Source organism: Schistocerca nitens, chromosome 4 (assembly GCF_023898315.1).
Source record: "Schistocerca nitens isolate TAMUIC-IGC-003100 chromosome 4, iqSchNite1.1, whole genome shotgun sequence".
In the NCBI taxonomy this organism is placed as follows: Eukaryota; Metazoa; Arthropoda; class Insecta; order Orthoptera; family Acrididae; genus Schistocerca; species Schistocerca nitens.
The window spans coordinates 68,305,816-68,333,132 of NC_064617.1; the positions used below are offsets into that span (position 1 = coordinate 68,305,816).

General features: G+C 41.5%; 1 long non-coding RNA gene across 1 annotated transcript in view; it reads right to left on the reverse strand.

The window, feature by feature from the left end:
• Positions 1-22,771, reverse strand: part of LOC126252981 (uncharacterized) — a 129,134-nt gene extending 106,363 nt beyond the window's left edge. The window contains exon 1 of the long non-coding RNA XR_007545877.1: positions 22,686-22,771. This is a non-coding gene — a long non-coding RNA (uncharacterized LOC126252981). The remainder of the gene's footprint in view (positions 1-22,685) is intronic.
• Positions 22,772-27,317: the final 4,546 nt, after the last annotated feature.

Sequence of the window (27,317 nt, forward strand, 5' to 3'; positions counted from 1 at the left end):
GTGATAGAGTACGAGGGTGGTTTTCGTGGTTAGGATATGATCACCTTATTCCGCTTAAGAAAAGGCTAAATACGGAAGGCTGTGAGCATATTTTATATCGTTATGTTTTGCCTAAAGCAAATGACGGTTTGGAGACGATGGCTGTACCAGCATTGCTGTGATCCGTGTCATAAAGCAGCATCCGCGAGGCAGTGGATTGTGGACAGTCTCATTGCTGAAATGGATTTGACTGCTATGAATCCCGCCCTGAACCCAATGGACCACCTTTGAGATGAGTTAGAAGGCCTACCTCTCTCCATACAAAATCACTACCTCCTGTGGTTTCTGGTCTTCCATTCCACCACAGACATTCAAACACCTCATTGTCCCGAGGAGCGTTCAAGACGAAGGGTGAACACACCCCACGTTAATGAGCAAAAAGGCCTCGGAACTCCCAACGGTACCGACTGCCCACTGTGTTATCTTCAACTGGTAGACGTCACTGGATACTGATGTGGAGGGGCATGTGGTTAGCACACCGCACTCCCTACCGTTGTCAGTTTTGGTGACCGGAGCAGCTACTTCTCAGTCAAGTAGTTCCTCAGTTCGCCTAACACGGGCTGAGTGGACCCCACTTGCCAACAGCGCTTGGCAGACCAGGACGGTCACTCATCCAAGTTCTAGCCAAGCCCGACAGCGATCTGACGGGAACCGGTTTTATCACTGCGGCAAGGTCGTTGGCAATGTCCGGTAATACGTGTCAGAATATTTTTGTTGAGATAGTCCATACGGTACAGTATTATGCAGAATGACTAGAGTAAAGCATTGTAGAATCTCTTAAGTTTCGAGGCCTACGCTTCATGAAGCTGACTTGACAATATCAAACAATGTAATCTCCGTTGTGAAAAAATAAAGAACGCAATAATAATAACAACGCATTCCTCTGTCAAGTTCACACGATACAATCATTTTCTCTTCGTGTTCTGCGCAACACCATTTATATATAATTATATAGCTCCAGTTTTATGATAACAACATAATCTACTTGTATTTTTATGTTTCACTGTACATCGCTGCGCTGAAGATGTTCCGAGTGTTCCTTCAAACTTACTGTTCTATTCCTTTGCTGTATGTAGCAAAATTTAGGTCTCATTCAGAATACAAGCAGAAATTCCAGTAGTTTCGTAACATACTTCCCGCTTCAGCATAATAACACGTACAACACGATAGTAACCAACATGCCATCAAGAAACAGATCACATCTTTCTTTCTGAAAATGACTGATATGCAGAGGCACAAATATAAATCGGGTTCATGATGGTGGAGGAATTGTTAGAACTTCTTCTTAAAGCTGTCAGATACTGACACACACGAAAAATGCAGAAAATATTACATCATTCTGTATCTATCAGTGGCTTTTTTTAAAGCAGCTTATAACCTTAAAGCTTGTCAGAAAACTTTATAAGTCCAGCTATAACTCATAATTCAGTTATGTCAATATTTAACATCTTCATATCGAAACCAGTTTGCACTCTTATAGGATTTATTTCATCACTGTTCAAGTGAGCTTATTCCGAGACCTGCTTGAACACCAATATTTATATGTCCAGGTTTTAGGATGGCAAACAGCGAACAGAGGCGAAGAAATCATTGTGATAGAGAGACGAAATAATGACAATAGAAATAGGTACATACTTACCACTTCTTTTCGTAATTCGTCCAAAGTTTCTTCACTTACAATCACAGCAAAGGCATGTACTGCAATTGAATTCCTCCTGCGTTTTTCCGATATTATTAATTTTGCCACAAAAAATTTTATGTCCTTTTCGTGTTTTCGGTTCCCCTCTGTTGAGATAGTGCAGCACTGCAGTATTGTTGGATTACCTCCCACTGAGGAACACACAGTGAAAACCTTTCTTTTGGGAATCACTTCCCTATACGCGCTTCGGTATTCTTTTCAGCTGTAAGTTAGTGAGAATGCTACGAAACTGATTTGTGTTGACCCTGACTAATAATTTAAGTAGTCAGATTTTTTCCTTTGTAAAGGAAGAGGTAACACTTGTGGAGTTTGAAGACCCATTACCATTGTGTCTCATTAGCCGCATTACTGACCCCAGTCGAATTCTAATCCAGAGTATATTACTATCAACTGCCATTCGTTATTCACTGTGTTATCTCCCATATGCAATAAAATGAAAGACCATTCTACTTGTGAGAATTTTATGAGCTGCTTGTCATTTTCCAAAATCTACCACGGAATCCAGTTCTCATCTAAGTAAAGACAAATAAAGAAATTACATTTCGACAGAAGTATACTGAATATTCCAGTCTGTTTAGTGCTGGAGTATAATTATATGGGAGTCAATCACGTTATTTGAGTATCAAGGCTCTTTGCCACTGCTCCTCAGGGAGAAGTTATTTTGCAATTGATATTTATACCTCAAAGTGAAAGCGACCGGTACCTAAGTTATTGTAAATTCACAAAACTCAAGCGATTGTATGTGCTTTAAATTAATATTCATTGGATGTAAAGAAAGAAGATGATACACAGTTTTTGTGCTACAATTTTTGTCGTGCTGATGCATTATGTTTTCTCATTCATTTTTCAGTTTCAAGAAATGCTTCCTTAGGAGCGATTCATATCGCCATCTGAGGTGCATTATTGCTGAATTCAATATTTAGTGTGAATTTTGGTATCTTAATTTTCCAGGTACAACATATGGTCTTGACCTCGATGCTGAACACTTTGTTTCTTTGGGTTTAGCTCCGTCGCTCATCTAAGTCCAGTAATTGGGTATTCAGAAGTATGACTTACTCGTAAATAGTGGGACCTATTATCCAGTCATCTAATATGTATTATTTACTCATTTTCTGACAGATATTATATTCAGTGATATTTAAGATGGCAATTAAAAACAGATAAGAGATAAGCTGTTAGCTAATAACCAGGCATGTTATCACGGTTTTGTAAGCATAGTATTTCCACTTCACGTCTTTTTAGCAGCGGGTCTCAGCAGGAACAGTCACTGGCCAGGTGGCGGCTGGAATGAGTTTAGGCCTAAAATCGGTGCCCCGTCCCGTGGCGTTGGTTACGAGCTGTTGGGGGCCGTTAAACTGCATAATATTTTTCTGATTATTGTCTCTCAACAAACACTTAACTATGAAAATAATTAACTAGGAGAGAAGCTTCCTTAAATAGTTATAATTTATTATCCCCCGGAATGTGTTTTTGCTATACACAAATCAAATTATCCACTTCTGATAAACTAAATACCGACATTTTTCAATATAAGGTAATGGCGTGATCATGATTCGAGAATTTTATAGAATGGCGCATGAATTCATTTGATTCGTGTACAGTAGACAGACAACTACCTATATCGCGCCACGTACATGTTACATACTACTGTTTTATGGCATTCTTTTGATTCATAAAGGAATGAAACATGTTTATTGTCAGTCATGCTACATCCTTCATGGGGAAAAGCACACAGATACGAGGTAAGCAATGACTCATAGAAAAAAACTGAATATAGCTGTTACAAGTTTTCAGTAAAAAAAGAAGGTATATGTTGAAGGTCCATTGTCATCACATAGCATCTTTGGACCCTACTACTGGCTTTTTAAATTCTTTATTCTTCATTTGATGGAAATATTCCTCGCAGTTCTCGATTTTTGAGCATTTTTAAACTTGGTCTATCAGTGAAAAATAAAACTTATGTCCGAGCATCTCAAGGGTGTCCACATGGAGATCCAATAAGAGAAATTACAGCTAAGAAACACCATTTGCGACACAGAGTTTTATTATTGGCTTTCTTATGGGACATCGCATGACCTACACTACGCAGATAGAACTCTGGACGTCTAAGTTACTGCCAATGAAGTGCGTGTACATCTGGAGGTTTCTGTAGTTCAGTAACTCACCGTAGAACACATTATTGGGTTTTTACTTTCTCCACCGTGATGACAGTCGAAAAACATGAGGGGACAATGAAGACCACTGAACTGTTACAGAGATGTACAAAATTTTACTTCCTGTTATTACAGTGACAAATTCACTACGAGTCATCAACTAAGCGGCAGTGGAAAACACTTTTAATATATTAAAAAAACTAAAAACCCGCCTCGATTGCGAAAAAAGCATCTAGTGTTAAGTCTTAACCCAGGTTTCGGCGTAGATAACTACACCTTCTTCAGAAACCTGGGTTAACACTTAACACTAGGTGCTTTTTTCTCAATCGAGGCGGGTTTTTAGTTTTTTAATATATTAACCAACGATTACTGACGCGCTGCGATGTTGAAGGTTCTGGAAAACACTTTACCTGATACATAAATGTCCGGGTAAAGTCGAATTCACAGTTGTTGCTCTCAGAGTTTAGAATGTTGACTGAAAATAATAACTAAATGTAATGACTAAAAACATAATAAACAGCTGCATTCCTAGTTTTCTGTAGGGGAGACACATTACAAATGAACAGGAACTATAACCAGTTTTAGAATATCATTATGCTGCTCACAGCAGAGTTGTATGCAACTAATCATGGAAAGAAAATTTCAAGCATTAATGTAAAGAAGGTTTCTTTGAACGCCAGCGAAGAAAGTAAAGAAGTTAGTTTAATCAAATGACAAGGTACTTGTCGAGGTTGAACACAGATTAAATATTGGGTGTCCCAGAATCACGTAAATGATTTTTTAAACCGAATATCTCTTTAGTTAAAGAAGATAGAAACGTTTTTGGTGTGGTATACGTTTGCTGTTCTGGTCTTCAGTCCTGAGACTGGTCTGATGCAGCTCTCCATGCTACTCTATCCTGTGCAAGCTTCTTCATTTCCCAGTACCTACTGCAGCCTACATCGTTCTGAATCTGCTTAGTGTATTCATCTCTTGGTCTCCCTCTACGATTTTTACCTTTCACGCTGACCTCCAGTACTAAATTGGTGATCCCTTGATGCATCAGAACATGTCCTACCAACCGATCCCTTCTTCTAGTCAAGTTGTGCCAAAAACTTCTCTTCTCCCCAATTCTATTCAATACCTCCTCATTAGGTATGTGATCTACCCATCTAATCTTCAGCATTCTTCTGTAGCACCACATTTCGAAAGCTTCTATTCTCTTCTTGTCCAAACCATTTATCGTCCATGTTTCACTTCCATACATGGCTACACTCCATACAAATACTTTCAGGAAACGACTTCCTGACACTTAAATAAATACTCGATATTAACAAATTTCTCTTCTTCAGAAACGCTTTCCTTGCCATAGCCAGTCTACATTTGATATCCTCTCTACTTCGACCATCATCACTTATTTTGCTCCCCAAATAGCAAAACTCCTTTACTACTTTAAGTGTCTCATTTCCTAATCTAATTCCCTCAGCATCACCCGACTTAATTCGACTACATTCCACTATCCTCGTTTTCCTTTTGTTGATGTTCATCTTATACCCTCCTTTCAAGACACTGTCCATTCCGTTCAACTGCTCTTCCCTTGCTGTCTCTGACAGAATTACAATGTCATCAGCGAACCTCAAAGTTTTTATTTCTTCTCCATGGATTTTAATACCTACTCCGAACTTTTCCTGTGTTTCCTTTACTCCTTGCTCAATATACAGATTGAATAGCATCGGGGAGAGGCTACAATCCTGTCTCTCTCCCTTCCAAACCACTGCCTCCCTTTCATGTCTCTCGACTCTTATAACTGCCATCTGGTTTCTGTACAAATTGTAAATAACCTTTCGCTCCCTGTATTTTACCCCTGCCACCTTCAGAATTTGAAAGAGAGTATTCCAGTCAACATTGTCAAAAGCTTTCTCTTAAGTCTACAAATGCTAGAAACGTAGGTTTGCCTTTCCTTAATCTCTCTTCTAAGATATGTCGTAGGGTCAGTATTGCCTCATGTGTTCCAACATTTCTACGGAATCCAAGCTGATCTTCCCAAAGGTCGGCTTCTACCAGTTTTTCCATTCGTCTGTAAAGAATTCGTGTTAGTATTTTGCAGCTGTGACTTATTAAACTGACAGTTCGGTAATTTTCACATCTGTCAACACCCGCTTTCTTTGGGATAGGAATTATTATATTCTTCTTGAAGTCTTGCCCACGAGATGGTAGAGTTTTGTCAGGATTGGCTCTCCCAAGGCTGTCAGTAGTTCTAATGGAATGTTGTTTACTCCCGGGGCCTTGTTTCGACTTAGGTCTTTCAGTGCTTTGTCAAACTCTTCACGCAGTATCGTATCTCCCATTTCATCTTCATCTACATTCTCTTCCATTTCCATAATATTGTCCTCAAGGACCTCGCCCCTGTATAGACCCTCTATATACCCCTTCAACCTTTCTGCTTTCCCTTCTTTGCTTAGAACTGGGTTTCCATCTGAGCTCTTGATATTCATGCAAGCGGTTCTCTTTTCTCCAAAGGTCTCTTTAATTTTCCTGTAGGCGATATCTATCTTACCGCTAGTGATGTACTCCTCTACAGCCTTACATTTGTCCTCTAGCCATCCCTGCTTAGCCATTTTGCACTTCCTGTCGATGTCATTTTTGAGACGTTTGTATTCCTTTTTGCCTGCTTCATTTACTGCATTTTTGTATTTTCTCCTTTCATCAATTAAATTCAGTATATCTTCTGTTACCCAAGGATTTCTATTAGCCCTCGTCTTTTTACCTACTTGATCCTCTGCTGCCTTCACTACTTCATCTCTCAAAGCTACCCAATCTTCTACTTCTGTATTTATTTCCCCAATTCTTGTTAATCGTTCCATAATGCACTCCCTGAAACTCTCTACAACCTCTGGTTCTGTCAGTTTATGCAAGTCCCATCTCTTTAAATTCCCACCTTTCTGCTACTTCTTCAGTTTTAATCTACAGTTCATAAGCAATAGATTGTGGTCAGAGTCCACATCTGCCCCTGGAAATGTCTTACAACTTACAATCTGGTTCCTAAATCTCTGTCTTACCATTATATAATCTATCTGAAACCTTCTAGTATCTCCAGGGTTCTTCCATGTATACAACCTTCTTTCATGATTCTTGAACCAAGTGTTAGCTATAATTAAGTTATGCTCTGTGCAAAATTATACCAGGCGGCTTCCTCTTTCATTTCTTAGCCCCAATCCATATTCACCTACTACGTTTCCTTCTCTTCCTTTTACTACTGTCGAATTCCAGTCACCCATGACTATTAAATTTTCGTCTCCCTTCACTACCTGAATAATTTCTTTTATCTCACCATACATTTCATCAATTTCTTCATCATCTACAGAGGTAGTTGGCATATAAACTTGTACTACTGTAGTAGTCGTGGGCTTCGTGTCTATCTTGGCCACAATAATGGGTTCACTATGCTGTTTGTAGTAGCTTACCCGCACTCCTATTTTTTTATTCATTATTAAGCCTACTCCTGCATTACCCCTATTTGATTTACGTTTAGTTGTAACTTAAAATGATACATGCTCCAAATGACGACCTTCAGCGCAATGCATCGTCAGCAGGTACTTAGAGCAGTGACAAACCGGTTGTATTGTTTCCAATGAAATAGCATTGCAGGCTTGGGCAATTTCCTCTCTTAGATCATCCTGTGTTTGTGATTTTGCTTCGTACGCTGTTTCCTTGACAATGCCCTAGAGATAAACTATAAAGGGCTTAAATTGTGTGACCGAGCTGGATACTGCGCAGCCCTTCCTCTTAGTCCAATCCATGTCGAAGGAAATGTGCGACTCTGGAATTCCCTCTCATCAAGCTGAAAGTAAGGTAGCGCCCCATTCTGTTGGAGGTAATATTCGTCATTGTCAAATATAACGTTAAGACCTGGAGCCATATTGTGCAGCGTTTCTAGGTACGAGTCACCTGCGACAGTGTCTTCAAAGAAGTACGGCCCGAGTAACACTCTGCACGACAGATCACACCAGACTGACACTCCAGGTAAATTAATACTCCAATCTCATTCTTCAGTTACGAGTGGAGTTTACTTAGCCCCGAACACGCAATTACGGTAATTCATAATTCATTAAATTTTAAGGTCATTTCACTTGGCCAATTTGGAAACGTTCATCTTCTTCACATATGTTGATGAACCACTCAAGAAATTCATTTCGGCTATCGGGTTCATCCTCGTTCAGAGTATGGAGAAGTTTCGAAATATAAGGCTCCGATCTCTAAGCCCACACAATTCTGTCAACAGTGATTTTGTTGAGTGTCCCGAGAGCATTGCCTCAGATTTCTTTCGGCGACTGTGTGTACGCCTGAATTCTGGTATCAACACTTTCGTAGTCTGTTGAACGTCTCTTCCCTCCAATATGTCTCTTCTTCCACCGACTTCAGGCTTCACTCATATATTTGTAATTATTAACTGTGAATGTGGTGGTGCTTCAAATTCAACTCTCCAACACCTTTGAAACTCACTCACGTTCTGTTTTTCCAGTAACACTTTAGCACCCACTTCCGTTCTTCAAATGATAACGTCATGTTCATTTCCACCCTGCAAAAAAATGGAAGCGCTGTTAAATTTTCCATTGACTCCTGAATCATTACCCAAAAAATTAATTTCTATCTGCTTTATTTAAAGAGTGTCAGTTTCAAAACGTGAATACATTATTCTGAAATACCCTGTATTTAACAAGTTAAATGAAAAGGCCTAGACTTATTCTAGTGTCACCACAAACACAAGGCTAAAAGTGGAAAACTTTATGGACAGTTTTCACGTCGTTACATGTCATACAGGCGTTATTAAGTATCACGATACAAAATAATAGATGGATTCATTGTGTACTTCCTAATCATTGCCAAATGATGCGGAGACAATCTTGTAATGCTTCCATAATATTAATATTTAGATACAAATTTTCTTTCCTGCTTTCATTAGTCCTGATGGATCGCTTGTAAATCATGAACGTTTTCTTGTTCCGTATACTGACGCAGGTTCAAATGTCTCATACGAGTTCATCTATTTTCTTATTTCGTTGCCATATCTGTTGTTGACGCACTGGTGTTACAAAGAATGTTGAGATTTATATGGTTGAAACTTAAATACTCCAATGAAATCTAAATTTTTAAAGCGATTACTATTACGTCCAGCTGACAAGTTGAGCAAGAATTGGTCACAAGTGCTTACAATCCTGACGTATACGATAGCTGTCATCGCAACTAGTCACAACTGTGAAAAATGAGTTTTCAGGTCTTCATCACTAGCCTTAATATCGTCAATAAGGAGATATCAGGACAAATTCATGGTTGTAGTGTGTTAATAAGTCTGCAGTAAAGGAAGTAGCAGAGTTCAAATAGTGTGATCAGTATGTAACATATGCACTATGCGAAATCGGAAACGTCAGTGGTCGAAATATTTAGACAACTACTTCCTTTTAATAGCTGGGAACTCACATCCAAAGTCAGGTAGCCATCCAGAACTTTTACAAGGCATTGTTGTCACACAATTATGTCACATTCATATACAGTAAATACGCAAGAAGAACACAGACAAACATCGGTGTCATGAAGACTACTGCTCCATCTTTAGAGCTGTATTTAGATGTATTGAAATAGACGTCGGTAACACCATTTCACTAAAGGAGAAGAAGAGATCGCGGAGATATATATATCAAGTATCTTAGTACGAGAATTTCCAAATGTTTTTAGAGAGCCAGTAATAAGCGAATAGGTGCATACAGGTATAGTACCGAACCGTCAACTTAATCAGTACTGAAAGCAAAGTCTTAAAACTAATTATTTACAAATTAGTGGAAGAACTAGTAGAAGTCTAGGAGAACATCATTTTGGCTTCGTGAGAAATGCAGCAAAATAACTCACGATGTCCGAGTAAAGTAGATACAGACTGCGTACTGGCAACGGCTAGAAAAGATTTTTGGGAACGAGAAATTCATTAGCGCCTAATACAAATTTAAACTTTAGAAAGCCTTTTCTGGAGTTATTTCCTGGCGTATGAACTTGTCTGGAAGTGAAGCTTGGATAATAGCAGCTTTTGAAATGTGGTTTTATAAGAGAACGTTGAAGATGAGGTCGGCAGATCTAATAACTGATGAAAGGGTACTACATCGAATGGATAGAAAAAAGCTGCCTGGTACAACTTGCCTAAGGAAGGAATAGTTTGGCAGAATACATACTAAGGCATCAACGAATGGCTGATTTGGTAATGAAGGTAACTGTGGCGCTTGGGGGAGGAGGGGAAAAATTGAAGGAGGCGACCAAGGGATAAATACGATAAGAAAGGATGTAAGTAGCAGTGGTTTTGTAGATATGAAGAATCTTGCACATGGCAGTCTAACGTAGAGCGCCGTATCAAACCAGTCTGCGGACTGAAGACAACAGCAACAGTTATAAAAGAGAAGTGAACTATCTCACGGCACAATTCTTATACATCTGCAGTTTGGCTCCAGAATGGACCATAAGGAGGTAATTCAAAATATTCGTTAATCTCTGAGACAACGATAACGCTAAATGATACGTTGGAGCATGAAATACCTTCTTTTAATCAGGAAAACATTACATGTTTTGGATCTTGGTAAATCGTGCTACAATTTGAGGTATTACGGAACAAAAGGTACAGCTTATCAGTTGATCCTTGAATATGTAGGAGCGTTGTTCGGGGGTGGTGGTAGTTATAATTGGTAGTGAATAACAACGCACTGCTGAATTTACTCAGTTTACACTAGACAGAAAAACTATTGCAGCTAGATAAAACGTCTTCAGTCGTTGAAAAGAGGAGTGTCCACTGTTCTGCTGTCTCTATTTTCAATAAACTCCCAAGAGATATGAAAAATATGAGTGATAAATATATTTTATTAGTGTAAGTTGACTTGCCTGCTTGTGGTCCACCCATTTGAAATTCCATACAATGCTTTACAGCAGTTTGCTGCGTTTCACGAAGCTGTATTACTTATATGTACATGTCGTACTTTTGGGATTTATGTTTCTCCTTTCTGTCAATCAGATTGTCTTGGACTACACATGATTTGCCTAACAACATGAGAACAGTTTCAAAGTCACAAAGAAACCGAGAAAAGAAATGTTCCGCAGCAATTAAACCTACTACCTAAGATTTGTACTTTTGGCGTTACACGATTGTTATTCATAATTTTAATTCAGAAGACGTGAAGAGCTCGTGTGCCAAAATTATTCGAAACAACTTGCTACGTTCACTACCGCTGAACGATTCGTTACAGCGATTCTGTGAAGGGGATCGATATTTCCAGCTCCCATAATTAAAGCAAAGTCAGAGAGACCGTCAAAAAATCCGTGTTTAATTTTCGTTCAGTCTGTTGTACCTACTCTCAATACAGAAGGAACTATTGAATTACAAATAGCATTATCAAACACATAAAATGATAGTAGTAGATGGCATAATAATAATATCAAAAATAATATGAACATTATAACAATTTTTAAAGCTAATATATGGGAAGGAACGCCGGTGTCGCTGTTTCAGTTAATGGTCGCTGTCTTATTCTTTCGTATTGGAAACCACTGATACTTAATATAATCCTTCGGGAAGTGATCCAAGAATTTAGGAGCAAGTTAAGACTGTAGGTGGAGAATTAGACAACATTAAGAAGGTAGAGATTCAAAATCACCTTTATAGCATTTGTTGATTGAATGGCGACACCAAGAGACGACGCAGGAAGTGCTAGGTTACAGGCAGAAGTGTTTCATGGTATCGTTGAAATCACAGGTCAACAAATTTACTGTGAAAATTTGTAATGATTTAAGAAACAAAATGTCGACAGTGACAGTGGTATGACCATAAATACTAATTACGAAACAACTGAAGAGAGCTCCTATTTAAGTATCTAGGGTAATAAATAACAACAATCGGGTACCAGTGATAGAATCACAGGAATATGTACAAAACATAGGAACAGTCTTCTAATTTTTCCAAACAGCTTGCGCTTATCACTAATCCATTGTGTTTGAATACAGAAATCTAGATTGCACAAAACAGTTAACATCTTCCAGATATTTGAGCCAGCGGAATTGTTAAGTTTCGTAAAGAGAGATGTTAGTTATAGTTCACAAAACTGCTTGTGTGTCCAGAACATGTGTGTATTGAATTCACCAGCCGAGAGTGAATAAACAATCCTTCATAAAATCTCAGCAGTCCTGGTATAAAGTAACTTAATAGAAACTATGTATTCTTCCACACCTCCACTAACACAGCCTAAATAAGAGAAAACAATTTAAATTTTGAGGTTTCCTTTTCGTAAGAGATTATTTGGTCAGTCTTGCAAAAAAATAGGCGTCTAATAGACGAACGTAAAAATTAGCAATGTTTCGGAAGTAGTAGCGATTACTTTGTACCAGTAACGATCAAGGGCTGCGACGCAACCGAATTAATGCTGGTGTGCGCTCAGTATTTGCTACAAATGTGGACTCTCTTTCTTAGTTTTAACAGTAGGTACTTACAACACGTCTAGGGCATGAAGCGATAGGTCGAAAGAAAATATATTCATGCCCATGTGGAGAAACACAAATTTGGTGGAGAAAATCAGGAAGTTGAGAAAAACGATATTGTTTCAATTGTTTTCCATATAACTGAATCCACATCCACCAAATACTCGTTAAATGAATAAATGTTTCCGACGAGGCCATAACTTTATATAAGGCTGTTATTTGATATTGGTCAGTTTCAGTCTCATTATTACCGACAAACATTGTCATGTAAGTGGTCATTTGTCTCAACGGTAGTCGGTAAACTGAAATGACAAAAGTCATGGGATATCTCCTAATGTTGTTGTTCTTGTTCTTGTTGTAGTGGTCTTCAGTCCTGAGACTGGTTTGATGTAGCTCTCCATGCTGCTCTATCCTGTGCAAGCTTCTTCATCTCCCAGTACGTACTGCAGCCTACATCTTTCTGAATCTGCTTAGTGTATTCATCTCTTGCTCTCCCTCTACGACTTTTACCCTCCACGTTGCCCTCCAATGATAAATTTGTGATCCCTTGATGCCTCAGAACATATCCTACCAACCTGTCCCTTCTTCTTGTCAAGTTGTGCCAAAAACTTCTCCCCAATTCTATTCAATACCTCCTCATTAGGTACGTGATCTACCCATCTAATCTTCAGCATTCTTCTGTAGCACCACATTTTGAAAGCTTCTATTCTCTTCTTGTCTGAACTATTTATCGTCCATGTTTCACTTCTATACATGGCTACACTCCATACAAATACTTTCAGAAACGACTTCCTGACACTTTAATCTATACTTGATGTTAACATATTTTTCTTCTTCAGAAACGCTTTCCTTGCCATTGCTAGTCTACATTTTATATCCTCTCTACTTCGACCATCATCAGTTATTTTGCTCCCCAAGTAGCAAAACTACTTTACTACTTTAAGTGTCTCACTTCCTAATCTAATTCCTTCAGCATCACCCGACTTAATTCGACTACCTTTCATTATTCTCGTTTTGCTTTTGTTGATGTTCATCTTATATCCTCCTTTCAAGCCACTGTCCATTCCGTTCAACTACTCTTCCAGGTCCTTTGCTGTCTCTGACAGAATTACAATGTTATCGGCGAAACACAAAGTTTTTATTTCTTCTCCATGGATTTTAATACCTACTCCGAATTTTTCTTTTGTTTCCTTTACTGCTTGCTCAATACAGATTGAATAACATCGGGGAGAGGCTACAACCCTGTCTCACTCCTTTCCCAATCACTGCTTCCCTTTCATGTCCCTAGACTCTTATAACTGTCATCTGGTTTCTGTACAAATTGTAAATAGCCTTTCGCTCGCTGTATTTTACCCCTGCCACCTTCAGAATTTGAAAGAGAGTATTCCAGTCAACATTGTCAAAAGGTTTCTCTAAATCTACAAATGCTAGAAACGTAGGTTTGCCTTTCCTTAACCTTTCTTCTAAGATAAGTCGTAGGATCAGTATTGCCTCACGTGTTTTAACATTTCGACGGAACCCAAACTGACCTTCACCGAGGACGGCTTCTACCAGTTCTTCCATTCGTCTGTAAAGAATTCGTGTTAGTATTTTGCAGCTGTGACTTATTAAACTGACAGTTCGGTAATTTTCACATCTGTCTCCACCTGCTTTCTTTGGAATTGGAATTATTATATTCTTCTTGAAGGCTGAGGGTATTTCGCCTGTCTCATACATCTTGCTCACCAGATGGTAGAGTTTTGTCAGGACTGACCCTCCAAAGGCCGTCAGTAGTTCTGATGGAATGTTGTCTACCACCGGGGCTTTGTTTCGACTCCTAATATCGTGTCGGAGTTGCCACAACTCGACGTGAAATGGACTCAACAAATCGTTCGATGTCCCTCCCACAAATATTGAGCATGCTGCCCCTATAGCCACCCACAATTGCGGAAGTGTTGCCGGTACGGGATTTTGAGCGCGAACTGACCTCTGGATTATCTCCCATAAATGTTCATTAGAGGCCAAATACTTCGCTTAAATCGTCCAGAATGTCCTTCAGAGCAGTCTGGAGCAGCTGTGGACAGGTGAAGTGGCACATTGACAGTCACAAAAATTCCATCGTGTTAGGGAACATGAAGTAAATGAGTGACTACAAATTGTCTCCAAATAGCTGCACGTCATCATTTCTGGTCAATGATAGATTCCGTTTGCCCAAACGACGCAGCTTATTCTACGTGAACAGAGTCAACACCATTATGGAGCACCATCAGCTTCTAGAGTGCCTTGTTGATAACTCGGGTCCATGGCTTCGTGCGGTCTGCGTCACACTCTAACCCTACCATCAGCTCTTACCAACTGGAATCGGGACTCATCTGACCGGGCCACGGTTTTACAGCCGTATAAGTCCCAACCGACATGGTCACGAGTCCAGCAGAGGCGCAGCAAACGACGTTGTGATATTAGCAAAGGCACTCGCGTCGGCCATCTCCTGTCACAGCCCGTTAACGACAAATTTCATCCCACTATCCTAACGGATGCTGTCGTCGTAGGTCCCATATTGATTTCTGTGGCTGTGTCACGGAGTGCTGTTTGCCTGTTAGCACTCACAATTCCACGCAAACTCCGCTGCTCTCGGTCGTTAAGTGAAGGCCGTCGGCCACTGGGTTGTCCACGGTGTGAGGTAAAGCCTGAAATTTGGTATCCTCGGCACACTCATTGACGCTATGGATCTCGGAATATTGAATTCCCAAACGACTTCCGAAATGGAACGTCTCGTACATCTAGCTCCAACTATCATTCCGCGTCCACAGTCTGTTAATCCCGTCGTGCGGCCATAATCACTTCGGGAACATTTTCACGAGTATCACTCGAGCACAAATGTTAGCTCCGCCAATGCACTGCCCTTTTATACACTGCATATGCGATGCTACCGCCATCTGTCACACTCCTAACCCACGTCTTATGTCACTTCAGTGAATCATCACCATACCAAATAAAAATACCTAAAATGACAACGTCGTTGCAAACATGTCTTCATTTAAGCAGTACTGCGTAATAAATGATCTCATTTCTCTAAAGACTATTCTGAAAACTCTTCAGTTCGAAAATACAAATTATTTCAAAAATAGTTCACTCTTCGCACATGAAAAAAACACACAGGGGGCTACAACAATTAGGGGAACTTCGTATGTTAGCTAAACGGTTCGGTTAAACGGCAACATTAGAATGTGAAAGATACACTACTGGCCATTAAAATTGCTACACCAAGAAGAAATGCAGGTCATAAACGGGTATTCATTGGACAAATATATTATACTATAACTGACATGTGATTGCGTTTTCACGCAATTTGGGTGCATAGATCCTGAGAAAACAGTACCCAGAACAACCACCTCTGGCCGTAATAACAGCCTTGATACGCTTGGGCATTGATTCAAACAGAACTTGGATGTGCGTGTACAGGTACAGTTGCCCATGTAGCTTCAACACGATACCACAGTTCATCAAGAGTAGTGACTGGCATATTGGGACGAGCCAGTTGCTCGGCCACCATTGATCAGACGCTTTCAATTGGTGAGACATCTGGAAAATGTGCTGGCCAGGGCAGCAGTCGAAGATTTTCTGTGTCGAGAAAGGCCCGTACAGGACCTGCAACATGCGGCCGTGCATTATCCTACTGAAATGTAGGGTTTCGCACCGATCGAATGAAGGGTAGAGCCACGGGTCGTAATACATCTGAAATGTAACGTCCCTTGTTCAAACTGCCGTCAATGTGAACAAGAGGTGACCGAGACGTGTACCCAATGGCACCCCATCCCATCACGCCGGGTGATACGCCAGTATGGCGATGACAAATACACGCTTCCAATGTGCGTTCACCGCGATGTCGCCAAACACGGATGCGACCATCGTGATGCTGTAAACAAAACCTGGATTCATCCGAGAAAATGACGTTTTGCCATTCGTGCACCCAGGTTCGTCGTTGAGTACACCATCGCAGGCGCTGCTGTCTGTGATGCAGCGTCAAGGGTAACCGCAGCCACGGTCTCCGAGCTGGTAGTCCATGCTGCTCCAAACGTCGTCGAACTGTTCGTGCAGACGGTCGTTGTCTTGCAAACGTCTCCATCTGTTGACTCAGGGATCGAGACGTGGCTGCACGATCCGTTACAGCCATTGCGCATAAGATGCCTGTCATCTCGACTGCTAGTGATACGAGGCCATTGGGATCCAGCACGGCGTTCCGTATTACCCTCCTGAACATACCGATTCCATATTCTGCTAACAGTCATTGAAACTCGACCAACGCGAGCACCAATGTCGTGATACGATAAACCGCAATCGCGATAGACTACAAAACGACCTTTATCAAAGTCGGAAACGTGATGGTACGCATTTCTCCTCCTTACACGAGGCATCACAACAACGTTTTATCAGGCAACGCCGGTCAACTGCTGTTTGTGTATGAGAAATCGGTTGGAAACTTTCCTCATGTCAGCACGTTGTAGGTGCGCCACCGGCGCCAATCTTGTGTGAATGCTCTGAAAAGCTAATGATTTGCATATCACAGCATCTTCTTCCTGTAGGTTAAATTTCGCGTCTGTAGCACGTCATCTTCTTGGTGTAGCAATTTTAATGGGCAGTAGTGTATGTTGGCATATTTCACTTTATTTGAGCATTTGCTGCGTTACAGGAAACGAGCTCCACCAACCGGAAAACTCCGATTATTCCGAGAGTGATCTATGAACCAATTATATGGTATCATCTTAAGAAATGATGAGAAAATTCATGCTAACTTTTTCTTTAAATGTCTCAGATCATAGTCGATTTACAACTGAATTAGAACTGTATGTTTTCTTCCTTTTCTGAAATGGAGTGACCTTGGAGCTTTTCCTCAGCAAAGATAGTTTGTATGTCCCTTCTTAGTTCTTCCTGACGATATTCTATGTTTCATCTCGTACGTTAATCTCAATTTGGCAAGAACTATTTAGTGTAAGTATTGTTACCAGCATTTGGCGTGTTTAATTATTCTACATTTCTGTTCTTTTTACCTCCTTTTTTGTGTCTCATGTTCTGCACTCGAATCTTATCCCCTCTCACGAAGAAACGCTCACAGAGCTATGAGTTGAAAGAATTTTATTCCGTTTTTCAGTAAAATCTTACTGTTTTGTATTGTTTTGCCCTAATAATTTTATATTTATTTCGTAGGTCAAGTTGGCGGCCTAAACGACTAGGGGGTAATACAGGTTCTAAAATCATGTCTGTTTCGGGATGGAGTTTTGCCAAACCAAGCTATCACTTTAATCTTAATTTCAAAGACCTTTAAGAACTTTTCTAAGAAATTATCTACTTTCCGCTAAATCGGTTATGCAAACTGAAGGTTCAGATACCTCATATTCTGATAAATTTTAAAACATATTCAGTAGTATAATTTTATGTTATTTTTAAAAAGATAGTAACACGATTCAAATTACTTAGACCTTAAAATTTCACTTTAAAAACTGTCATTTGATGCTGGTAGCACCTTCTTTCCGCTCATTTGCTGATATGCAGTACGACGAGCGAAAACAACGTGCATGCAGTCTATTTGTTTTGTGAAGATGTGTCTAGATAGTTCGAAAACAATCGCCCAGTTTCCGTAAATATTTTGTGCATAAATACAATACATACAATAATCGGTGTTCAAACTGATTGAGGTTTATTATTATGGTGGCTTTTTCAGTTATTGTTTTGTGAACTGATTAGGGAATAGTCTGTTCCTCATTTTTCGTTTCGTATCGATGAGGTAAAAATTCACACTTAATTAATGATTAGAAATTTCAAATGTCTCCATCACCTTCGTCGAAATGAAAACAAAAATCGAAGTCTGACGTCTACAGCGTTTTAGATAACCGTCTTTCCAACGTATGTAGTTCCCAGCAGAATTTCGCCGGAGCTGGCGTCCTCGTTCCGCAGCCGGCGGCATCGCTGCCTGGCTACGTTGCCTAGCAACCAGCGCCTGTGGCAGACGCCAGCGCCACCACCTCTGGCGGACACTGCTTCACCTCTGGCTACGACGCTAAGACTACTGCTGCCGGCTGAGTGCACCTTACATCCAGTCCTGTTGCCTTACTACCGCAGGACCTTACAGCGTGCGTAATTGCCATCGTAATGGATGAGGATAGGAGATACTTGCAAGAGTCGCAGACAAAGCTCAAAAACAGGCAGGATTATTGTCCAATGAAGCAGTCAAGGCTTGTTTGTTGTCGTTAGCGAAAGGACTGCGTCGCCAGCTCTGCAGTGTCGTATGATAATGGTGATGTCCACCGGAACAATGCGAACAATGGATCACAGACAGTAAAAAAAGAAGGTGGTTTAAATCCCCAAGTCCCTCCGAAAAAGTATCCGTGGCTATGATATGAGATTGTAATTTACATATACATGTACGTATGATGTGAATGATCACAGTAAAATTTCCAAAAAAGCAACTGTTAAGTTGTAAATGGTTCGTTAAGTAGCAAGGATAACGTCTCTAAATACCAGTGTTTCTTGCAATTATTGTTTTTTGCATTTGTTGCTATATTTATTTTCAAGTGTAAAACTTATTTGTCTTGTCGACTTTAACGACTTAACCATCTGAAAAGAAATGTGATTTACAACCCGCGTTAGAGATGCATCGTCGCTGTATTTATTGTTGCGAGTCACATTTCCTAACATTATTTAGTTGTTATTGCCAGGTAGGCTTTCGTTGCTCTCGATGGTCTCACTGAAGTGATTAGTAGAAGCGCTGCAATGTTTACTTTAACGATATTTCAGTGCTATATGCTTCAAAATAGCCCAGTTCGTAGGTACAATAGTTGTTATGAGAAACATCCTAATGAGTTTGGCAGCAGGATAACTTTCACGTATACTCACATTCACCTGTTCAGTAAATTGAGTTAACCCTTTATATTCCACAAATCTTTTCTTCGCCAGTGATCAGGATACCTCTTTGAAGATATGCAGTATCCTAACCAAAGAGGAGTCAGAACAAACTGAAATGTTACAAAAAATCTTCATAATGTTTGTACCACGGAAAGCAGCATTCATGCTTGCACGTTTTATGTTATGGTATTGTCTTTATTAGAATTACAACTATTTAGCAGCTCCCATATTTAAATGGCTTCATATCGAAATAATTTATAACATACACAAGTTGCTTTTCTGTGGACTAGCAGCTAACAGAAACATCTTCTGTTACGTACTTCGTTTACAAGTACCTGTTACCTCTTTAAGAGGTGTCAGATAATAATTACTGGAGAAGGAAAGACTTGTTTCTTACGTCTCCTTTTTGTCTGGTGGTGGCTACATGCACTTCACTCATGACGACATGATATCTTAAGGCTGTTATATGAATGAGGAGGATCCCACCATCGGTGTAGAGCCAAACTTTTGTGCAACTGTTAAAGCAGGAGACGGTACCTAATACGATAACTCGCTTTAGACCACGCACTGTAGTATTATGAACAAAGTGCTCGTGTGTGTGTGTGTGTGTGTGTGTGTGTGTGTGTGTGTGTGTGTGTGTGTGTGTGTGTATGTGTATGTGTCTGTGTCTGTGTATATGTCTGTGTACGGAAAATTTCTTCTTTAACAAAGTATTTCACTCCTTTTGGTCTGTTGGTGTCACATGTAACAGCAGTCAATCGATGAGTAACAGGAGAGATCTGAATTAGATGTAAACACTGGCGCCTCAGTCATCGTCTCACTTCATGGCACAAGTTAACAACTAAAATGACAATATTTTATGCGATTTTCATACTCTTTCGGAACACGCAGAGCGCGAAACTACAGCATTTAACTAATAAAACGTGCTTCAAAACTGCACTCCTTGGAGTTCTTTCTATTAAAACAAGCATAGCATATTCTGTTGACATGTGAAATTACCTGTGTCAAAAAGTGCGACAACTTGCTGGTGGAGACTGACAGAGTAAAGTACGGTAGGGGACGACCATAGTGTTCCCTGTTCCTAACGACAGGTAATACCTGACCTTCAGAAACTGACACATGCAAATCGAATACTGCACGCTTCGGAAATTATGTAAATAGTATGGAAGCTCTGCTGTTTCACTAAAATCTGCAAATTTAGCCCACTGATCCCTGTAACGTAAATGTACAGCTGCTATTAATTATTTAGAATGCATGAGAAAGTAAGCTTTCATGGGGAGGAATTAGGAAGACATAAAGGCGAATGCATTGACCACACTTATAATATGTGCAGTGCAGTAAGAAGCAATAGAACGCAATGAGATTGTTTAAGACAATAGGAAAACCCTGTAAGTTAGATCATTATTAGTATATCAAATAATTAAAACTATACGAAACGCCAATCGTAGTAATGTTTTTGTATACTATTATCTTACACGTAACATGTTTGTACAAGCAACTAAGATAACAAAAACCACCGACATTAACAAACTTCACAAAAAACTCAAGCAGAACACTGTAATAACTGTCCAAGTTCTGTCTCCCCATTGTGCCACTATGGCCACATGGAAAACGTGCACCCATTCCATTAAAAACGGAAGACGCAGCAGAGCTAATGTACAACTGTTGCTGCTGTCTGAACGAAATTCAGCTGACTTCCTTTACAGATGTGGTGCTTTCGGCCAGTACTACCTATTCTTAAAGATTCTCACATACTATGATGCAGACTTCAATAACCTCTTAAACAGCACTTGCACAACCACGAACACTGAAGCAACATGCCCTCCTCCACCGCCCACCAACTAATTTTGTTTTTATACAATAGTTACAGTATTATAAAAAGTTAGAAAAGAAATATTTAAGAATTGCATTATTTAAGAATTGCATTATTCATTCAAGGGGAAAAAATTATAAACTCGCAAGTCATTCTCGAAACGTGGTAAACCGAAGCCTTTTCCGATTGAAAGCGACAGAAGTACTACAGGCATCTGTTTGTGATCAGTGAGGTACAACAGTGTGAAAATAAGTTTCGATTGATCACTTTAAAACTCGAAGAGTTACAATAGTGAAGCGAGCCGACTTCCAACTGCCACCCCCCTTCCCTCGCCTCCTCCTCTCACACTACATGCAAGCCATTTCTTGATAAACACGTGTAGAAACAATTTCGAAAGTTATGGAACTCATCTGACAGGAATTTTCCCATTCCAGATATAAGAATAAAGTACAGGTGTATTGTCCTTTAGTTGGGTATTGCAGCTGGATAACTATTTTGGTAATTTTCTTCTACACCATAAATTGTGCAATAACGATTTTACTCATTACGGTTTATGTTATGAGCTCTGCAGCTGTTGACTGAAGCGGAAAAACATACAATTCTGCGTCCAGTCTCGAAGTTTTTACGTAATCCATTCTTATCATCACACTGTTTCAAGTAGGAAGCAGCGGCGATTTGTTGCCGCGACTTACAATGTCTAGATGAGCAGTATGTCAGCTGCATTCTGAAGTTGCATATTTCATATGCATCTCATTGCACATCAAACACACAATGCTGTGATTACATTTTTCGCAAGAAAATATTTGCGACCCAGTACATTACAACATTGCTTGATTGAGGTACAGTGAGAGTAGTACTCCATTTTCGGCTTCAGAATAACCTCATGGCCACCTCACATATTGCTCCAAGAAATAGCACATGATGATGAATATTTACCTGTCGAAATGGATGAAGTGAAAGCTTTGTGACTGATACCAAATTATATGATGTCTATCAAGAAATAGCACATGGTCATGAATGTTTACCTGTTGAAATGGATGAAGTGAAAACTTTGTGACTGATACGAAATTTTATGGTTTATATCATAATATATGTACGTAAGAAAGTTGTTACTCCTGTGTAACTTACTCAGCCATTCTGTGATAAAGAAGCAGGTGATTAAGAGGTGGTACAAGTAATCTGTCTGACAGGAAAGTGGGATTATGAAATCGAAATAGATAAATAGATTATACATAGAACCATCCCCCCTTTCCTCTCTTCTGCCAAGCTATTTCATAATAAACACGCAAACAATAATGCTGCAAATTTCGAACACTCTAGAATTAATTTGACAGTAGTTTTTCCACTGTAAAGGTAAGATCTTAAGGAGAAATGCCCGTTTTTCTTCTGTTTGACATAACATTTTGCTAAAAATTTCGATAACTTCCCCTCGAGCATGAACCACGGGACAAATTTGTCTCTTTCTACCCTTAAAGCCATCTTTAACAAACAAATTGCTGATTTAAAGAGTGTTAAAAGTCATAGAAATGAATCTGAAGAAGAATCAGACGACTAAAAGAGAAGTAGAATAGCTGTGGTGTAAACAAATAGGCGTGCATCGGAAGATACCGACAGTACTCACCGCCGTCGTCTGAGCCGCGTGCGGCGACGCCGAGGCACAGGTGAGGCTGTTGTTGCGGTTGAGAGTGCGCGTCGGCGGCAACAGAGCGCGCGGCGGGCAGAGGCCACGGGAGGCGCAGCGGTGCGCGGCTCACGCCTAGCGCGACGCGTGCCGCGGGACGGACTAACCGCCAGGCGCGGAGCGGCCGCGCGGCGCGGCACTGAATAGCGGCGCTCGCACTCAATGGGAGCCGCCTGCCATTGGCCGGCGCCGCCGCTGACGTCAGAGCATTGATTGTCATATCCGCCCCTCCCCTCCCTGCCCCGCGCTCTGACGCCTCTCCGCTCTCCCGCCCCCATCTCACCTCCCCTCCCCCTCCCACCCCCGCCTGCAGTCGGCGTGCGGTGCGGCGCGCCGCGGCGGGGTGGCGTAGAGGCGGCGGGGTGGCGTAGGGACGGCGGGGGTAAAAACAGAGAGAGAGGGAGAAGGGGAGAGAGGAGTGAAATGAAATAGAAAGAGAGAGAGAGAGAGAGAGAAGCGCCGATCGACAGAGTGGAAAGGTGAGACAGATGTGGAGCAAGACAGAAATAGAGAGGGAGGAAGGCAGATAGGGAGACTGGGAGAGAGAGACAAAGAAAACTGAGCGATAGAGAGATGAGAGGCTGCGAGAGAGAGACTCCGGAAAGACGGTGAAACTACAAGAGAGAGGCGTGTGTGCGGGCACTACCGGAAAGGTGCTGTTGCTCCTTCTTTCGTCTCCGAGAGAGTTATTCTTAGCGAGTCTCATTATTATTGTTTATAATACTTTGTGTACGTTACAGAGCATGAAGGGGATGTTTTACACGGAAACTCATCGACGCTCTCGCCAGTGTCACAGATATGTGACCTACTTCTGTCTGTCGCAGTGAATGACTGGTTAGCAACCGATAAACTGACCACTGCCGCTCTCTTCTCGAGGAACTGGAACGCGATACATTCGGCAAGTGGGCGACGTACCCAAATACTTCCGCTCGCTCTACTACCTCTTCAAACGCATATCAGGCAGTACGATTTAGAGGTTATGTGGTTTCCATAAATCTACTCAATCAATCCATGATTCGTTCCTCGAAGGAACCCACACTCTGTTTCCTGTACCTTGCAAAGACAACGTCGTCCACGTTGATGCCTTTGACGTAGACTTCAGAAAAGCATGCAGTACAATTGCATACTGCCACCAACTAAATAAAAATACGATCTTACACAGTATTGGTGTGGCTTTGTTATTGGATTCAGGACTGCTTAGTTGACAGAACTCAATGCATGTTAGTCGATGGAGATAAATAATCAGGCGTAAAACTACCCCAATGGTCGCCTTTACCGTTCGCAATATATACCGGAGTATTTAAAAGAAAGAGTTTCATTTTCTCACAGGAGACGGCACTGATTAAAAATATAAGGAAAAGAAATCCTATGCAGACCATCTGTCTGTTGAAGACACAGGAGCTGCTCTATGGTTACCACTCATTTAATCAAGAACGCTAGTGAACACATTGGCTGCCCTTGGATTTCTTCAGACGCGTAGTAACGTGCCAAGTTCTTGGCAGTGTGACCCCATTTGTCAGTATAACATTGAACCCACTCTGGTCTTGACACAAGCACCACTTCGGTTGCGAAACTTGTGGCCGGATATTGACACTGAGACGGAGTTAACGTCAGAAGTGGCCCCACACATGTCCTACTGGCGACACATTTTGGGATCGTGTTGGCGATAGGAATGCCTCCACATCACGCGGACACTTCATAGAGGTACGTGACAATATTATGCCCCCCCCCCCCCCCCTTAATACCTTGTTTGTCCTTTTTTGGAACGACATACATCACTGATTCAGCGTATCAGGGATCCGATGTTTCCATTGATCGGCGGTCGAATCCCAGTGGTCCCGTACCCACTTCATTCGTAATCCACGATGTCGTTGGGCCAACATGTGAACCGTAGGGGTGGTTTTCTGCGGAGCTCCGCGTTCAGCATTGTACGATTAACGTTGCGCTCCGAAACATTTGTGCGTGCACCAGCATTGTGCCCTTTCAGCAGACATGCCACGGATCACCATCTACGCTACTTTACAGAGCAGACAAGCCTGCGATTCCCACGTCCTGTGAACAGTCGTGGACGACCAACAATTTAGCGCCTAATGGTAATTTCGCTGTCTTCCTAACATTTTCCGTAGATGCACACGACAGAAGCACGTGAACATTCGAAAAGCTTCGCCGTTTTCGAGATACTTGTCACAGGCTTGCATAACAATAAACTGCGAGTCAAAGAAACTGGTACACCTACCTGATATCGTGTAGGGCCCCCCGCGAACACGCGGGAGTGCCACAACACTTGGCATGGACTCGAATAATGTCTGAATTAGTGCTGGAGTGAAGTGAAACCATGAGTTCTGTAGGCCTTTCCATAAATCCGTAAGAGTACGAGGAGGTGGCGATCTCTTCTGAATAGCACGCAAGGCATCCCTGATGTGCTCAATAAATTTCATCTCTGCGGAGAGTGGTGGCCAGCGGAAGCGTTCAAACTCAGAATAGTGTTCCTGGAGCCACCCTGCAGCAATTATGGACATGTGAGGTGTCGAATTGTTCTGCTGGAATTGCCGAAGTACGTCGGAATGCACAATGGACATGAATGGATGCAGGTGATCAGATAGGATGATCACGTACGTGTCACCTGTCACAGTCATTGTCTAGACTTGTCAGAGGTCCCGTATGACTCCAATTGCACTCGCCCCACACATTTACAGAGCCTCACCAGTTTGAACAGTTCCCTGCTGGCGTTAATGGGCCATGGATTCATGAGGTTGTCTCCATACCCTACATGTTCATCCGCTCGATAGAATTTGAGTCTAGACGCATCCGACCAGGCAACATGTTTCCAGTCATAAAGGGTGCTATGTCGGTGTTGAAGGGCCCAGGCGAGGCATAAAGCTTCGTGTCGTGCAGTCATCAAAAAATGGCTCTGAGCACTATGGGACTTAACATCTGAGGACATGTCCCCCAGAACTTAGAACTACTTAAACCTAACTAACCTAAGGACATCACACACATCCATGCCCGAGGCAGGATTCGAACCTGCGACCGTTGCGCAGTCATCAAGGGTAGATGAGTGGTCCTTTGGCTCCGAAAGCCCATATAGATGACGTTTCGTTGAATGGTTCAGAGGCTGATACTTGTTGATGGCCCAGCATTGAAACCTGCAGCAATTTGCGGAAGGGCTGCTGTCATGGTGAACGATTCTTTTCAGTCGTCGATGTTACCTTTCTTGCAGGGTCTCTTTCCGGCCGCAGTGATGTCAGAGATTCGATGTTTTACCGGATACCTGATATTCATGGTGCTCTCATGAAATGGTCGTACGGGAAAATCCCCACTTCATCGCTACCTCGGAGATGCGCTTGAGCGCCGAATACAACATCAAGTTCAAACTCACTTAAATCTTGATAACCTGCCATTGTAGCAGCAGTAACCAATCTGACAACTGCGCGAGATACTTGCCGAGCGTAGCGCCGTATTCCGCCTGTTTACAAATCTCTGTATTTGAATAAGCATTCCGGTACCAGTTTCTTTGGCGCTTCAGTGTATCTACCCTTTGTTAAAGTCGATTATCTCAATGGATTTCCCAATTTGCAGCCCATATCTCCGATACGGTGATCCCCGTCCGTGCCTGCTCCGCCTACGCACTTTTAATACCGCGTCACGTGCCCGCAACGTCATCACAGAATCCAATTTCGCGGTGGGCGTTGGTCATGTTTTGGCTTATTAGTGTATGTATACGAGCATTGTCATGTTGAAGAAGGCACCACAAGACTATCGTATGAGACGTAACACATGAGGACGCAGTGAGTCTTATCAGTTTAATTCTTAAATTCTTTCTGTATTTTTGTGAGCCTGCAAAGTTTACTTCTTAAATTCATTGCGTGTTTTCGTATTTGAGAGGCATAGCAACGCATTTTAGCAAGTGTCACTCCTACATTCGCGCACTCGTCGTTTGTTTATTGTTTTCAGACGGTCGGTCAACGTTGATAACAGCTCAGTCAGTTACTAGCCTCCTTTGTTGTAGCACCAGTAGACTAGTGAGTCATATATTTGCCTTAGCCTATTCGTTTTCACAGTTTAATTCTCAAGTTACTAGTAGTAGGATGGATAGTGTTTGTGTGTGTCTGTGTGTGTGTGTGTGTGTGTGTGTGTGTGTGTGTGTGTGTGTGTGTGTGTGTCTGTGTGCTGTGTACAGACGCAGGAGGAGCTGGTCGCAGTTTGCGAACAGCTGAAGATGCCTCTTGCCACTGTCAGCCGTCTGCAATCCGCTGCCTCGGGGTGTGGCGGCAGCAGAAAAGTAGCGTGGCCCATATTACATCTCAGGTGTTGCTTGTTTCGCTCGTCCGAGCAGACACACGGATGGAAGGGTTTACTAGTTATGAAGAGCTCTAGGGTTAGACGTGTTATGGAGCCTCTTAGGGAAGTAGGGTCCAGGACTGGTAAGAATTTCAATGTGCCTTCAGGTGTCAACCAGAGGACTCATCCGGTTTGTGTAGAAGGCCCTGCTTGTGGTTATCGAGAAAGCAGAGTGCAGTGGTCGGCCATAATGAAGCTTGTCGCTTGTGTTCTGAGCCCATCCTCAGTCCC